This window comes from Nicotiana attenuata, unplaced genomic scaffold (assembly GCF_001879085.1).
Source record: "Nicotiana attenuata strain UT unplaced genomic scaffold, NIATTr2, whole genome shotgun sequence".
Lineage (NCBI taxonomy): Eukaryota > Viridiplantae > Streptophyta > Magnoliopsida > Solanales > Solanaceae > Nicotiana > Nicotiana attenuata.
The window spans coordinates 17,009-32,019 of NW_017670630.1; positions in this window are offsets into that span (position 1 = coordinate 17,009).

Consider the following 15,011-nt stretch of genomic DNA (forward strand, 5'->3'; position numbering starts at 1 on the left):
AATTTAAGGATTCCTACAAAATCAAAGACCAGTTCACCTGGCCAAATTCAAGACAGAAATAGAAATGGAAGAAATAAAGCCGCAAGGGTTTCCTTATACACATATACGAAAAATGCAATCTCCATATACAAACATGCTCTGACAATACTACATACAGATGGCAAAAATCCACGCTCCCCCCGGGATCTACGGCCTGCCGGCCTCATCTTCACTTTCTCCAACGTCAGACAGAAGTAGCCAAGCATCATGCTCGTCCGCCCTCGCTCGCGCTAACTCTTCCGAGAGAACAAATCCCCTAGCACATATCTCCTCGAGAGTTTTCCTTCTTGACTTGCAACGAGCATATTCTTTAATCCTCTCTTCACGATCGAAGATCCTTCTCAACTCAGCTTGAGCATCAGTAGCATCCTTTAAGTGGATCGCCATCTCTTGGTCAGCCTTAGTTTGGCTCATTATAGCTTCAGCTCGGGCATCAACGATCTTGGTCCTTACCTTCGAAAGCTCGGATTTGAGCTTCGCAATCGCATCCGGTTGAGTCGAATCATTGTCACAGGCTAAGCGTAGTTGGGCCTCGAGGTATGGAACTTTAGCCAGGGCATCCCTCTCCTCTAAAGCTTGAACCTCCGCCAGAGCTCTTAGCTCATCATGTTCACTCTTGGCTCGGCCGGCTTCATCCCGAAGATGCTACAGGGCTTCCGTCCTTTTCTGCAACTGAAATAAATGAAGTATTAGCCTTATAAGCAAGGAGGCGAGGCGCATACTCACCCAGGGCGGAAAGTTACCTGCTCCTCCAAGAAGCTCTCGTAATTCAAGCTCCGGCTCGCCTCATACCGCAAGTGTTCCAGCTCGGCTTCCTTTTCGTCGCAAAGGAGCCTAAGGGATCTCTCTTCATCCAGAGCTTTCCGCAGTCGAGCTTCACGATGAGCAGCCCGGACTTAATCCTGTCGAAGGCCTGCAAAAGAAAACCCAATAAGAAAGGCAAGGCGCTAAATTCAAAAGGCCTATGTCGAAACTCACAACAAAGTAAAGTCGTTGGGCTTCCTCGAAGGCCGAACGTTCATCCGTTAACCTGGCTCCCTCAGCTCTAAAAGAATTTAATCCGGTCGAGACACGGTCGCTCGGAGTAGGCGACCCCGAGTTTATCGTATCCACCGAAGGACTATCAACGGAATGAGAAGGCAGTGGCAACGGAGAAACCACCTTTTCAGAATCGGGAACCACGGGCACGGCAGGCTCAGATGATGCTTCGCTTCGGAACACGGGTTCGGCCTCGCCCTGCTTTGAGCGCCATCACCTTGTAAAGGCATCTCCCTCTTATTGTTGTCGTTCTTTAGCCCGGAAGATAGCAACCTTCCCCCTCCTCAAAGGAGCGCGGCCTCACCTCGGAAGGCTCTCCGATTCCTACAAACAACAAGATTAACACGCAGAAAGGGAAATTGCCTCTCCAAATGAAGGAAGGGAAAGGAAAAAATGGCACAACGCTTACCATGATGTTTTGCTTCCCATCTGCCCCGGGACATAGCTCGCCACCTGCGCTCATCACAAGTCGAGTGGGTCGCCAACTTCCTACCCAATCGGGCAGATCGCGAACGTCACCTGGTGCCCATGCAATGGCTGTAGAAGAATAAAATATGGCACGGTCACGATATCAGCCTTCGCCACAAGCAAAACTGAGAAGATACGGAATGTGCCACTTACGTGTACAATTCCATTCTTTAGGGAATGACATAAGTTCCACAGGGATAATGTTAGTCGTTCGGAATCAGACGAATCGACTCATCTACTCTCGGTCTCCATCCTCCTCATCATCGATGACGAAGGGCGTGGTCGACCGGCATCGCAAGGTTAACAGGCCCCGATGATGAAAGGGACGGTACAGCCTGATGAGATGACTAAGCGTGAAGTCAAGCCCCGCGTTCTCCGTGAAAAATCTCATACTCAACACTATCCGCCAAAATGACGGATGGATCTGTGCCAAAGTAACTCGATACTTCAAACAGAAATCTAGCACAACCCTATCAAGGGGGCCAGCGTGAAGGGGTACGTATACACATTAAAAAATCCATCGACGCGATCTGTGATGCCCTCATCTAGGGAAAGTATCTGCACCACTGTTTTCTCCCCCAGCCACAATCTTTTCTCACTAACCCAAAGTGTTCTTCTCTTATTGAAGAAGCAATCTTCGAGGTACGCTCTCGTTGGTCCTGAATATCGGAGGCGGAATTCTCCCTTCTCTGCCGAACAGTTCCCAATGTAGTGGTGATGGAGGTGGCAAAATCGGAGAGCTAGATCAGAAATTTGTGCAAGTACGTTAGCATTGAAGTAACAAAAGGTTCAACACAGAAAAGGAAAAGTAACCGCTTAAAATAATGGGATCTCCAAAGGGGCTCGAACGACCCTATATATGGGAAAAGCGACGACGACTCGCCTGCCTAAAAGGCCAATGGCATCATCAATCCCGAGGTGATACCCGACCTCGAGGATCTCCGATAAGAAAGTTAGGCTCTAGGAAGCCAACGACATCTTCGCCAATCCTGAGGTAGTACCCGTCCTCGAGGACCTCCACTAAGGAAAAGTTAGGCTCAAGGTAGCCGATAATATTATCGCCTATCCTGAGGTGGCACCCGACCTCGAGGATCTCCATCAAGAGAAGTTAGGATCCAGGAAGCCGACAACATTATCGCCAATCCCGAGGTGGTACCCGACCTCGAGGATCTCCACCAAGAAGAAGTTAGGCTCCAATAAACCGATGGCATCATTACAAGTCCCAAGGTGATACCCGACCTCGAGGACCTCTAACAAAAGGAAGTTAAGATCCAAAGAAACAAGCATTTGAACTCCACCCATATGGGCTAGATCACGGGATACCGTCTAAATTCGGGTAAAAAGCTCGTTTTGTGATCTACCTACAATGCCTTAGGGCTATTTTTGCGCTAAGTTCAATATAGGTTTACGGGTGGCTCAGGTTCGAGTGAACCCCGCTCGGGGACTGCCCTCAGAGCTTAAAGGCGGACCCGATTCTTGGGCTCCCGAGCGAATTTCCCTCGAAGAATATTGCAAGGCCTAAAGACTGTTCTCGAAAGTCTGAAGGTTCAAAGTGTTATCCTCATTCAGCCCGAAGTAAGGGTTCCGACGACCTGAGTCTATCGGTCCAATCCGGGTTTGGTCCGAGGAAAGGCAAACGGTTCCGTGGGGAGACGTACTAAACAACCAAAGGTTAGAGAAATATACTCCTACTTGGGCTCGACATCGACAACAACTGCTAGGATCATGCATTCAAGGTTTCCGTAAGCACAAATAAAAGGAAAAACAGCATGCACCCAAGACAGAATTGAAGAAACATCTTTGTATTCTTGAACATTCGACTACAATAGCCCGCGAGGGGTCCTTACATATTATTACAAAAGCCCAAGAGGGGTCCTTACACATAAACAAAGAAGTGAAAAAGCATACGTATCGGCAGGAGCAATCAATGCATTTTTGAAAAATGGACTGATGACGATATTATTGTTCTGAAGAATAAAGGTCGGCGGTGCAGTGAATAACTCTGGAAAAGTGGGCTGACGGTACGTTCCGGTTATAACAAAATCTTACACCTTCAGTATGATGTCATCACAGGAAGTCCGAAGAGTGGGATGTCAAAAATCGTTTCTTATCACTCCTCTCTAAGAAACGCGGGGACTATCTGTATATGGTTAAATCAGAGAGTCCAATTTCTCGTCACTAAGGCACTCGGAAGATCACCTCGAAGGCTCGAGGCTGCGGAACCACCTCGAAGGCTCGAGGCGACTGCCGAGTATCTCTCCTCGAAGGTTGACAACGCTCGACCCCAGGGCAGTAATGATCACGGTAATGGGGGATTCGGGGAGTTCCCAAGACACGCAGCTAGGACTGACACAGCCTAGCGGGCTACTCTAAACCCAAATCAGGGCGTCAGTCAGCCGTCCCATCCCCATATCTATGTAATTAATGTATTTTGTACTATGCAGGGATTTCCCTCCTATATAAAGGGAGTCCTGTCATTTTGTAAGGTCGGCTGCTTCAGTTACTCCACACGAATATACAAGAACATTCTCTCTGCTTTCGAACATACTCTCTTTATATTATTGCTCTCATTTATTATCTTTGTCATTGTTCACCATTTATTGCTTACCATTGGCCATAAAAAGCTTTTATTAATTTTGTTATAACTGTTAGTCACGCCCCGATCGCCCCCGATAGCTCACTATCGTGCCACGGGACCGACCTCGAGGTCTCCGTATCGATAAGCTCGAGGCCCTGATTATTAGCCTCTCGGTTTGATTATCGCCTTATCTTTAGCTCTCGTTTCGTCTCTAAAATTCATACACATCGCATCATCTGCTTAACAACTAGCATAAAAATAGATCACGTATTTTAGAGTCCCATCAACAAATTTAATTATTATTACCATTTTCACGGTAAACACTCATTCACAGGAGACGCACTTCCTAATCTGAACCACAAATCCTAGGAGACGCATTTCCTAGTCGAAGCCCTTAAACCTCACTCGTAGGAGACACACTTCCTAGTTTGATTCATTCCATTAGGAGACGCACTTCCTAGTCCAAGCCCTTCAACCTCACCGTAGGAGACGCACTTCCTAGTTTGAATCATTCCATTAGGAGACGCACTTCCTAATCTGAACCACCAGTCCTAGGAGACGCATTTCCTAGTCCAAGTCTTTTGACCTCATTCGTAGGAGACTCAATTCCTAGTTTGAGCCATTCTAATAGGAGACACACCTTCTAATATGAACCATTAATCCTAGGAGACGCACTTCCTAGTCCAACCCTTTCAACCTCATTCGTAGGAGACACACTTCCTAGTTTGAGCCATTCTAATAGGAGACACACTTCCTAGTCTGAACCATCAATCCTAGGAGACGCATTTCCTAGTACAAGTCCCTCAACCTCACTCATAGGAGACGCACTTCCTAATCTGAACCATTATTCCTAGGAGACACACTTCCTAGTCCAAGTCCTTCAACCCCACTCATAGGAGACGCACTTCTTAGCTTGAGTCATTCCAATAGGAGACGCACTTCCTAATCTATACCTTTATTCCTAGGAGACACACTTTCTAATCCAAGTCCTTCAACCTCACTTGTAGGAGATGCACTTCCTAGTCCGAGTCCTTCAACCTCACTCGTAGGAGATTCACTTCCTAGCTCGAGTCAACCATGTTCATTCTGATAAGAGATGCACTTCCTAATATGAATCATTATTCCTAGGAGACACAATTCTTAGTTTCGAGTCCTTTAATCTCGCAGTCATTCCAATTCTACGCATGGGAGATGCACCTCTTAGTCTAAGATTTATCAGTTCTACTCCTAAGAGAAGCACATTCGATTCGGAGTCTTCAGTATCATTTTTTCATCTTTCAAATAAAATAAGCTGATTTGCAGCTTTACCCAATAACTCACAAAATTTTCTCAGCGCCAAACTGGGGCAGAAAATTTTGTTCGTATTTGATGGCTTTGCAGGCCCCGGCATAGAGCACAGGTGTGACGATCAAAGCTTGCATTTTCAGTTATCATTAGAAGGAAGAAGTCTTTTGATCACGGGATAGTTGGAGTTAACTTTGACAATGTGTCAGCAACACAGCTTCTCAAGATTCATCTTCTCAATTTCAGATCAGGAAAGCAAGCAACTGAAATTGAGTCATAATATTTTCTTCAAAGAGCATCAAGATCCAATCTAAGGTCAACACAAGAGACCATCTCAAGAATCAAGATTTGATCCAGAAGGCATATAGATAGGAATTTTGTAACTCTTAGTTTGCAGACATATATAGTACTCTTCTCTTTTCCTTTTGATGTAAGAAGCGAGTAACAGTAACAGCAACAGTAGCAGCAGCAGCAGTCTTAACTCCAGTGTCTGGTAGTCCCAGCTACCAAATTTTCCCAGAACTATTCTGACCTGATTCCTCTAAACAAGGATATGTAGGCAACCTCGGAAGCAAGGTTCGGTCACCTTTTATCAAAAATTGCTTCCATTGGAGTAATATGTGAGCAAAAATTAGCTATGGCATTCGCTTTTCTTTGCACGAAAACTCTTCATGTCTCGAGCAAAGAGGGGCAGTTGTGAGCACCTAATTTTTGCACTATTTTAACATCTCCTACATTCATTAGTGTTTTATTATTTTAATTATTTTTATCAATTTTGTGTCCTTAATTGCATATTTTATATCATAAAAAATACCAAAAGAAAAATAGGTCTTCCTTCATTTACGCATTTTAGGAATTAACTAACGGTTCAATTGGTGAATTAATCTAGTGAATTGATCATTTGAATAAGTTATTTAATTAATTTATTTGTTTGTGTAAGTTTAGTTTAATAATTAAGATTAAGGAGGAAATTGGTCTAAATTTGAAAGAGGGTGGCCAAAAGTGCAATTGAAGGGCTGCAAGGGAAGGAGTAAGAAACGACGTAGTTTTGGCTTGAAGCTACGTCGTTTCCTTAAGTGAATAGAGAATCAACTTTAGCCATCAGATCTTCTTTAATCCAACGATCCACAATTGACTCTCCCATACATATAAAAATGTTAAAAAATCAGATTTTTCTCCCCATTTTAATCTAAACCAAAACCCTAGCCCCCTCTCTTCTTCCCACTCCCTGTCACCGCCGCCCTTCACCATGGCACAAATGCCAATCTCTTCCTCTCCTCCTCCTCTACCCTAATCCAAGCCCCAAATCCCTCGAATCCTTCTCAAACACCACGAATCTCCAAAAAACCAAAACCCTAGCCACCCCTTTCTCTTCAAATTCGTCAGGTTTGAGACCTCACCATCATTTAATACCCTACATGAGTGTGTTGTTCTTTCCTTGATCTATTACATAGTATTATTTTGAGCCCTAAATTCCGGCGACCACCACTGCCCGCCGCTTCTGCCGCCACTGCTTCTCCGTCTTATTTTTTTTCTTTCCATTCGATCCAAAGGCACTTGTTTCCTTTCGGCAAGATGTCGGAATCTATTTGTTTAGCCTCTGCCAAAAAGAAACGTGCGCCTCGGGGTGGAATGTCCCGGAGTTTGGTATCCTTGGCATCGACTCATTGCTCGATTCGGCGTGGAATGTCCCGGAGTTTGGTATAAGCTCGCACCCTAATCTTTTTCCCTTTTTTTGTAATTTCTGTTTTTTCCCCATTTAAGTTTAGGTTTTAGTTTAATTTTCTATTTTCAATCGATTGTTAATCCGTGATAGTTAGTTCGTATTTACTTTCATTAACATTCTTTAATGTTGGTCGTTGCTTAATATTTTCGAATCAGGGACTCTGTCGTTTGTTTAAGATTACTATTAATTGTTGTTCAATAGCTTATCAATGTTCATTTAAGTTGTTTTTTAGGTAGTGTTTCCTAATTAGAATCGTCTAGTGTTTAGTTCCCATAAATCAATTGGCTTTAGATTAGTTTGCTTTAATATCTAGTTCGATTACATTTTAAGTCTTGTTACTGTTTTGCTAGCTCGTAGTTTGTTTGAGTTTGAGTATATGAGCTGAATTTTGGTCATGTGTTGATAAGAAAGCTGAATACTTGAGCATAGGGTACATAGTTGTTTACCTTTTACTATTCAAAGACTTTTGGAGTATTAAATTCCAAAAGGGTCTGTCATTGTTTGGAAAAAAAATTGTGTCTTGGATAGAATTTTAACCAAAAATCTATCCTAATAGTTTGGATGGATTTTTGGTAAAAATTATAACAACCCGACTGGTTGTTTTATTTTTAGAACCCCGTTCCCCTAAATAAAACTTTCCATGATTGCTTTAGCTAATTTACGACTTGCGGGGGTGGTTGGTTCGGGATTTGGAAGAGTTTGGATTGAAATAGGCTCATTTGATTCATTAAAATTTTCTTAAAAAGCTAAGTTTGACTTTGGTCAACATTTTTAGAAACGGACCCGGATCTGAATTTGGACGGTCCCGGAGGGTCTGTAGGAAATTATGGGACCTGGGCGTATGCCCGGAATCGAATTCTGAGGTCCCTAGCCCGAGTAATGAATTTTTATCGAAAATTGATAAAACTAAAATTCTAAGGATTTAAAGAAACTAATAATGAGTGATCACATTGGTATCGGGCTCGTATGTTGGTTCCGAAACCCAGTACAGGTCCAGTATATCATTTAAGACTTTCCCTCAAAATTTGGTGTCAATCCGAGTAGTCTAAGTGCGTTTCGGCTCGTTGGAAGTGAACTAAGAACTTGAAGTTCATAAGTTTGATTCAAATGGTTTGTAGCGACCCGACCGGTCGTCTTAAGTTTTTGCACTTTGCTCGCTAGTTCTAGGGCATGACTTGCCCCATATGGTGTATTATGACTCATGTAATCGTTGGTTTTGGTTTTCAGGGTAATCGGTGTGAAATGGAAGAACGGTTCTCAGTTTGAAGCTTGAAATTTGAAAGGTTTGACCAAGATTTGACTTGTTTTTATATGATCTTGGATCTGAAATTTTATGATTTGGTTAGCTCCGTTAGGTGATTTGGGACTTAGGAGCGTGATCGGAATGCATTTTGGAAGTCCGTGGAAGGTTTAGGCTTGAATTGGCGAAATTAAGATTTCGGCGTTTTTCGGTTGATAGGTGAGATTTTGATATAGAGGTCGGAATGAAATTCTGGAAGTTGCAGTAGTTCCGTTATGTCATTTGGGATGTGTGTGCAAAATTTCAGGTCATTCGGACGTGGTTTGGTTGGGTTTTTGATCAAAAGCGTATTTCGGAAGATTTTAGAAACTTAAGCTTGAATTCGATGTGTTTTGGGCGATTTGATGTTGTTTGAGATGATTTGAAGGTTGCTACAAGTTTGAATAAGGTATTAGAATATGTTTGTGCTTTTGGTTGAGGTCCCGGGGGCCTCGGGGTGATTTCGGAATGATTTCGGAGAGATTGGAATTTTGTTGCAGCAGCTAATATTGCTGCTTCTAGTATTTTCGCATCTGCGGACTGGGGACCGCAAATGCGGCGCCGCAGATGTGGGTGATTTATCGCAGAAGCAAAAATTGACCAGGTGAGCAGATACCGCAGAAGCGGTCAAGAAGGCCGCATCTACGAAGCCGCAGATGCAGAAGTTCAATCGCAGATGCGATTTTGGGTTTAAAGTGAAGAACCACAGAAGCGGGGGATTTGACCACATATGCGGTACCGCAGAAGCAAGGTTTGGACCGTAGATCCGAAAAGGCCTAGGCAGACCATATATGTTATTTCATTTCGTGATTTTGGGTTATTTCAACATTGTTGCCTTCGACCTTGGAGCTTTTTGGGCGATTCTGAAGAGAGAAATCAAGAGACTTCGCTAAGGTAAGGAATTTTGGACCTAAAACTCCATTCTATGGTTGTATTTTATGAATTTAGGGCTGTAATTGAAGGAATTATAGGGCGAAAATGGAGGATTAGGGCTTGAGTTTAAGAGGCCTTTAATGGGGATTTGAGGGGGTCATTTGGACTCCGATTTTAGTATTTTTGATATTTATGAACTCGTGGGGAGACGAGGAATCTATTGATGTGAAAATTTCTGAATTTCGAGAAGTGGTCCCAGGGCTCGGGTTTTGCTAATTCCGGGATTTATGCCCGTTATTGATTGTTTTCGCTTGGGCTTTGTTCCCTTGGCATATTTTGACGTATTTGTTCTGATTTTTGGATAGATTCGACGCGCGTGGAGGCCGATTCGAGGGGCAAAGGCATCGCGAGCTAGAGATGTAGCCGGTTCGAGGTGAGTAATGATTGTAAATGATGTTCTGAGGGTTTGAAACCCCGTATTGCACATCGTAGTGCTATATTGAGGTGAGGCACAAGCTTAATGACGAGCGTGGGGTCGTGCACTATTGGGATTGTGACTTGGTCTGTCCCGATTGATGATTTTACCGCTTTTTTGATTGAAATCTATTTGCTATCATCATTATTTGGGCTGAATGCCACATTTGGGCTCCGTGCCAATTATTTGAACCCTTCAGGGATTGTTGTTGATGTTCCCTCACTGTTTTGACTTTATACTTGAACTCAGTCATGTTATTTCCACTATTTTCAACACTCAGCAATGTTTACTCTATTTTAATACTCAAATGATATTTGAATGATGTTTTGGGCTGAGAAATACTGTTTTACTGTTGCCCGAGAGGCTTATGTGATTTTTGACTGAGTAACGCCGAGGGCCTGTGTTGTGAGGATATCTTTGGGATCAGGCTGCACGCCGCAGCGGTGATACACTGATACTTATTATGAGGCTGAGGGCCTGAGATTGTACGCCACGAGGTGGCTTGGTATTGATATGAGGTCGAGGACCTGTTTATGATGCCACGAGATGGCTTGATATTGCGCTTGGGCCGTAAGCGGCCCCTCCAGGAGTCTGCACACCCCCAGTGAGCGTGGGTACCCAGTGTGATGCGTGATATAGCCCAAGGGGCTGGTATTGTTCTGTCTGATTTCTCGAGGGGCTGGTAGTTACAATAGTACATAAAAGACATTGCCTTAGCAAAAAGGAAGCAACAGGGAGCACATAGATTTTAACTTCATAATGACATTGAGGTAGGAACATACCAGTTAAGGAAGTAGAAACAGAAGGTAAAGTAGGCAGGATTCGATAGTCTAGCCTTGGCTTTCAGCCGGCTAAACAAGCAATGGACACAAGTAGCAGAGAGAGATATGAGAGAAGTATATAAAGCACTTAGGGAGTAGAACAAATAAGGTAACGAGAATCAGAGTTCAATCAATTAAGGATCAATCAACCAATCACACAATAAATTTCTATAGGGATGTCCGGGAAAGACCCCTTTAATTGGGGAATAGTCAATTAACGGTCATAACAGGGGGTTCAATTAAGGAAATGAATCAAAACCATACCATTTAGGGAGTCAGTAAAAATCCCCAAACTACTGTCGACTAATTAAGGCAAGTAAGAAAAATAGGGAAGCATGTCACAAATAAGGAAGCCATGTAACGACCCGACCGGTCGTTTTGAGCTTTTGCACTTAGCTAGCCAGTTCTCAGGCATGACTAGCCCCGTGTGATGTATTATGACTTACGTAAATCATCGATTTTGGTTTTCAGGATAATCGAAATAAATTTAGAAGAGCAATTCTCAGTTTGAAGCTTAAAATTTGAAAGGTTGACCAAGTTTTGACTTGTTAGTATATCACCTCAGATTGGAATTCTTATGATTTGGTTAGCTCATTTAGGTAATTTGGGACTTAGGAGCGTGATCAGAATGCATTTTGGAGGTCCGGTGTAGATTTAGGCTTGAACGGGCAAAATTGGAATTTTGGCGATTTCCGGTTGATAGGTGAGATTTTGATATAGGGGTCGGAATGGAATTCCGGAAGTTGGAGTAGGTCCGTTGTGTCCTTTGTGACGTGTGTGCAAAATTTTAGGTCATTCGAACGAGGTTTGATAGACCTTATGATCAAAAGCGGAATTTGGAAGTTTTTGGAGTTCTCAAGCTTGAATCCGAGGTAAATTTGGTGTTTTGATGTTGTTTAGAGCGTTCTGAGGGCCTCGGGCGAGTTTCGGGTGGTTAAACGGATCAAATTTTTATTTGGAAAGTAGCAGTTTTTACTGGTAGTTCGTTGCAGGCATTTTGCTCTTCGCGATCGCGTAGAGGGGATCGCGATCGCGTAGGATAATTTGGGCTGGGGGTGAAGTTGTTCTATGTGTTCGTAGAAAGGAGATCACGATCGCGGATGTTTGAGAAGCTGTGCTTCGTGAGCGCATGAGGCAAGACGCGATCGCGTAGCTTTGGGCGATTAAGCTTCGCGAACGCGAGTGGATTTACGCGATCGCGTAAGGTAAATTGTGGGCCAGTGAAGTTTGTGCTTCGCGATCGCGATTAAGAAATTTTAATTGCTGGGCAGAATGTTTAAAAGGTCATTTTTCGCGATTTTTGGCCTAAGTTCACCATTTTTGACTCGGTTTTGGGGCTTGTTGAGGGAGATTGAAGAGGGAATCAAAGAGAACTTCTTGGTGGTAAGAATTTCAGACTTAATACTCGATCTTATGTTCATTCTTACTTGTTTAAACATGAAATATCTGGAAATTAAAGCCTAAAATTGGGGAATTAGGGCTTGAATTTGGAGAGTGTAAATTGAGGATCCGGGGGGCCATTTGAAGTCCGATTTTAATGATTTTAGTATGTATAGACTCGTGAGAGTGTAAGGATTCTATTGATGTGATTTTTATCGGATTCCGAGACGTGGGCTCGTGGGCCGGGTTTGGCCAATTTCGGGATTTTTTGTATAAATTGGATATGTTCGAGTGGGCTTTGTTCCCTTAGCATATTTTTATGGTATCAATCTATTTTTAGATAGATTTGGAGCATCCGTAGGCTGATTCGAGAGGCAAAGGCATCGCAGGCTAGAGTTTGGACCAGTAGAGGTAAGTAATGATTGTAAATACTGTTCTGAGGGTATGAAACCCCGGATTTCACATCGTTTTGCTACTTTGAGGTGACGCACACGCTAGATGACGAGCGTTGGGTCGAGCACCGTTGGGGATTGTGACTTGGTCCATCCCGTACGACTATTAAGTCGCATATTTTACTTGAAAACTATTCGATATTGTTATACTTTGGAAAATACTATTGTGTTTGGGGCTAAATGCTGTGTTTGGGCCTTGTGCCGATTGTTTTGACCCTTAGGGGCTTTTACTATTGTTTTACCTCACTGTTTTGGTTAATGTTTGCACTCAGTCATGCTATTTTCTTACTGTTTTTCATAACTCGGTTTTATTCACTCCTTTTGATTTCATAAATTATTTTGAGCCGAGCACTTGTTTTACTGTCAGCCCGAGGGGCTTGAGTGAGATTTGACTGAGTGAGGCCGAGGGCCTGTGTTGTGAGGATACAATGGGATCGGGCTGCACGCCGCAGCATGTGGTAACGATTCTGATATATGAGAGGCCGAGAGCAATATTTATTATGCCTCGAGGTGGCTTGTGATTGATATGAGGCCGAGAGCCTGTTTGATTATGCCACGAGATAGCTTGATATTGCGCTTGGGCCGTAAGGGGCCCCTCCCGGAGTTTGTACACCCTCAGTGGGCGCGGGTACCAGCGTGTGTGATGTGTTGTAGCCCGAGGGGCTGTTGTTGATTCATACTGAAGCCCGGGGGGCTGTTCTTGATCCATGTTGCCCGAGGGGCTGATTACGAGTGATTGTCAGGTAGCCCGAGGGGCTAGTTCTATTGATATTATGCCCGAAGGACGGTTTATGATACATATTTTGCCCGAGGGGCTGTTTACGTTTCTATCAGTTTTACTCACTGCTTTTATCACTCGTTTTGAAACTATTGAAAGTTGTTTTAAAAAGGTTTTTACTGAAATTGAGCATAATTTACGAAGTCAATGATTTCTGTACTATTTTGGAAATGTACTGTATTTGCTGTAGCGTTATGACGTGGCTTACGTTTTTTCTTATTGCTCAGCTTTCATTTACTTTTATTACTTACTGAGTTGGCGTACTCACATTACTCCCTGCACCTTGTGTGCAGATTCAGGTATTATTTTGAACCCGGTAGCGGGTGGTTGTTGCTTAGTGGCAGAGTCATCGGAGTTATCAAGGTAGCTGCCCGGCATTCGCAGCGCTGCTTTTCTCCCTCTTGTCTTCCTTAGACTGTATTTAGTACATTTTTGGACTCTTAGTTGTGTTCATACCTTCGTAGATGCTCGTGACTTGTGACACCTTGATGTCAGGCTGTATTTTGTTTCCGTAGTTGATATATTTTGCTTTATTGTGGGATTCGGCATTATTAATGACCTGATTATGACTCATTATATCTGTTAATTAAACTAGGGGTTTTGTGTCGGTTGGCCTTGTCTTCACGAGAGGCGCCATCACGACCGGGTCTGGGTTTAGGGTCATGACAAGTGAGTATCAGAGCCTAGGTTACATAGGTCTCACGAGTCATTAGCAGGTTTAGTAGAGTCTCATAGATCGGTACGGAGACGTCTGTACTTATCCTCGGGAGGCTCCAAAACCATTTGGAAAAACTTCACATTCTTGAATTTTTATCATACATCCTTGATTCAGCTTGAAATGTATCTCTTTGAATTCCTTCCACGCGTTCGTTTGTGCATGAGCACTCGGTACCAGATGTGCATCGATGGCTTGTGATTCCCTGATCGAGGGGCGAGATGTGGCCTCTGTGTGTTGATGTTGGGCCAGTATGGAAAACTTGTGGCCGGATTTTGCCTATAGCTTGAGTCCTGAGCTGTTATTTGCGCGAGCGCGTGTTTCTGGATCTGTATGTTCTGTTGTGTCCCTATTAAGGGAAGTGATAACGGGATAGCTACGCGATGAGGGTGATGTGACTATGAGATGTGTTCATATGAATTGAATGAGACGAGAAGGGTCTGCTTTGGGGCAGCAAGAACTATTTTGTGTTTGATTTCCATCGTGATTTGATGTATAGCCCCGAGTTGTGGGTGTTTTGAAGGATCTTTTCATGTTGCCTAGTTGGGAAGTGAAGTAGATTTCACGTTGTGATATGAGATCATACTCAAGAAGATTAAAGGACCGCGTAATGTTTTTGACGGTGGAAGGGTATAAAGAGATGTTAGTTTGAGGCGAAGCAGGTGGGTTATCTCCTGCGGAGTGTTATGAAGTTTGTGTGATCCGTATGTTGGTGTTGGAAGATCTCCTTTACTAGTGAAGTATATGTATTGCAATTTAAATTAGGGGTCGCTTAAGAGAGTGGGCTTGACTGTTACGAGGGTGAACGCGAGGTTTGCAGAAGATTTTGAGTACTTGATGGTCTGTATTGCACGAGCTTATGAAGGATTGAGTTTAATCTCACTATGGTATTATGGCAGTAATAGAGTATATGCATTATGAGTTATTGTGTGTTTTGATTTATGGCTTTGAGCCAAGTGGGGGAGTCTGTTATTGATTAGTTGATTGCACGGTTATGTGCTATGTTGGTTCCAGTTTGAGGCGTACTGGTGAATCAGTTATGGCTTAAGGAAGTTGAGACCGAGGATGGCTCGAGTAAAGGAAAAATTTCAATAAAGGTTATGTT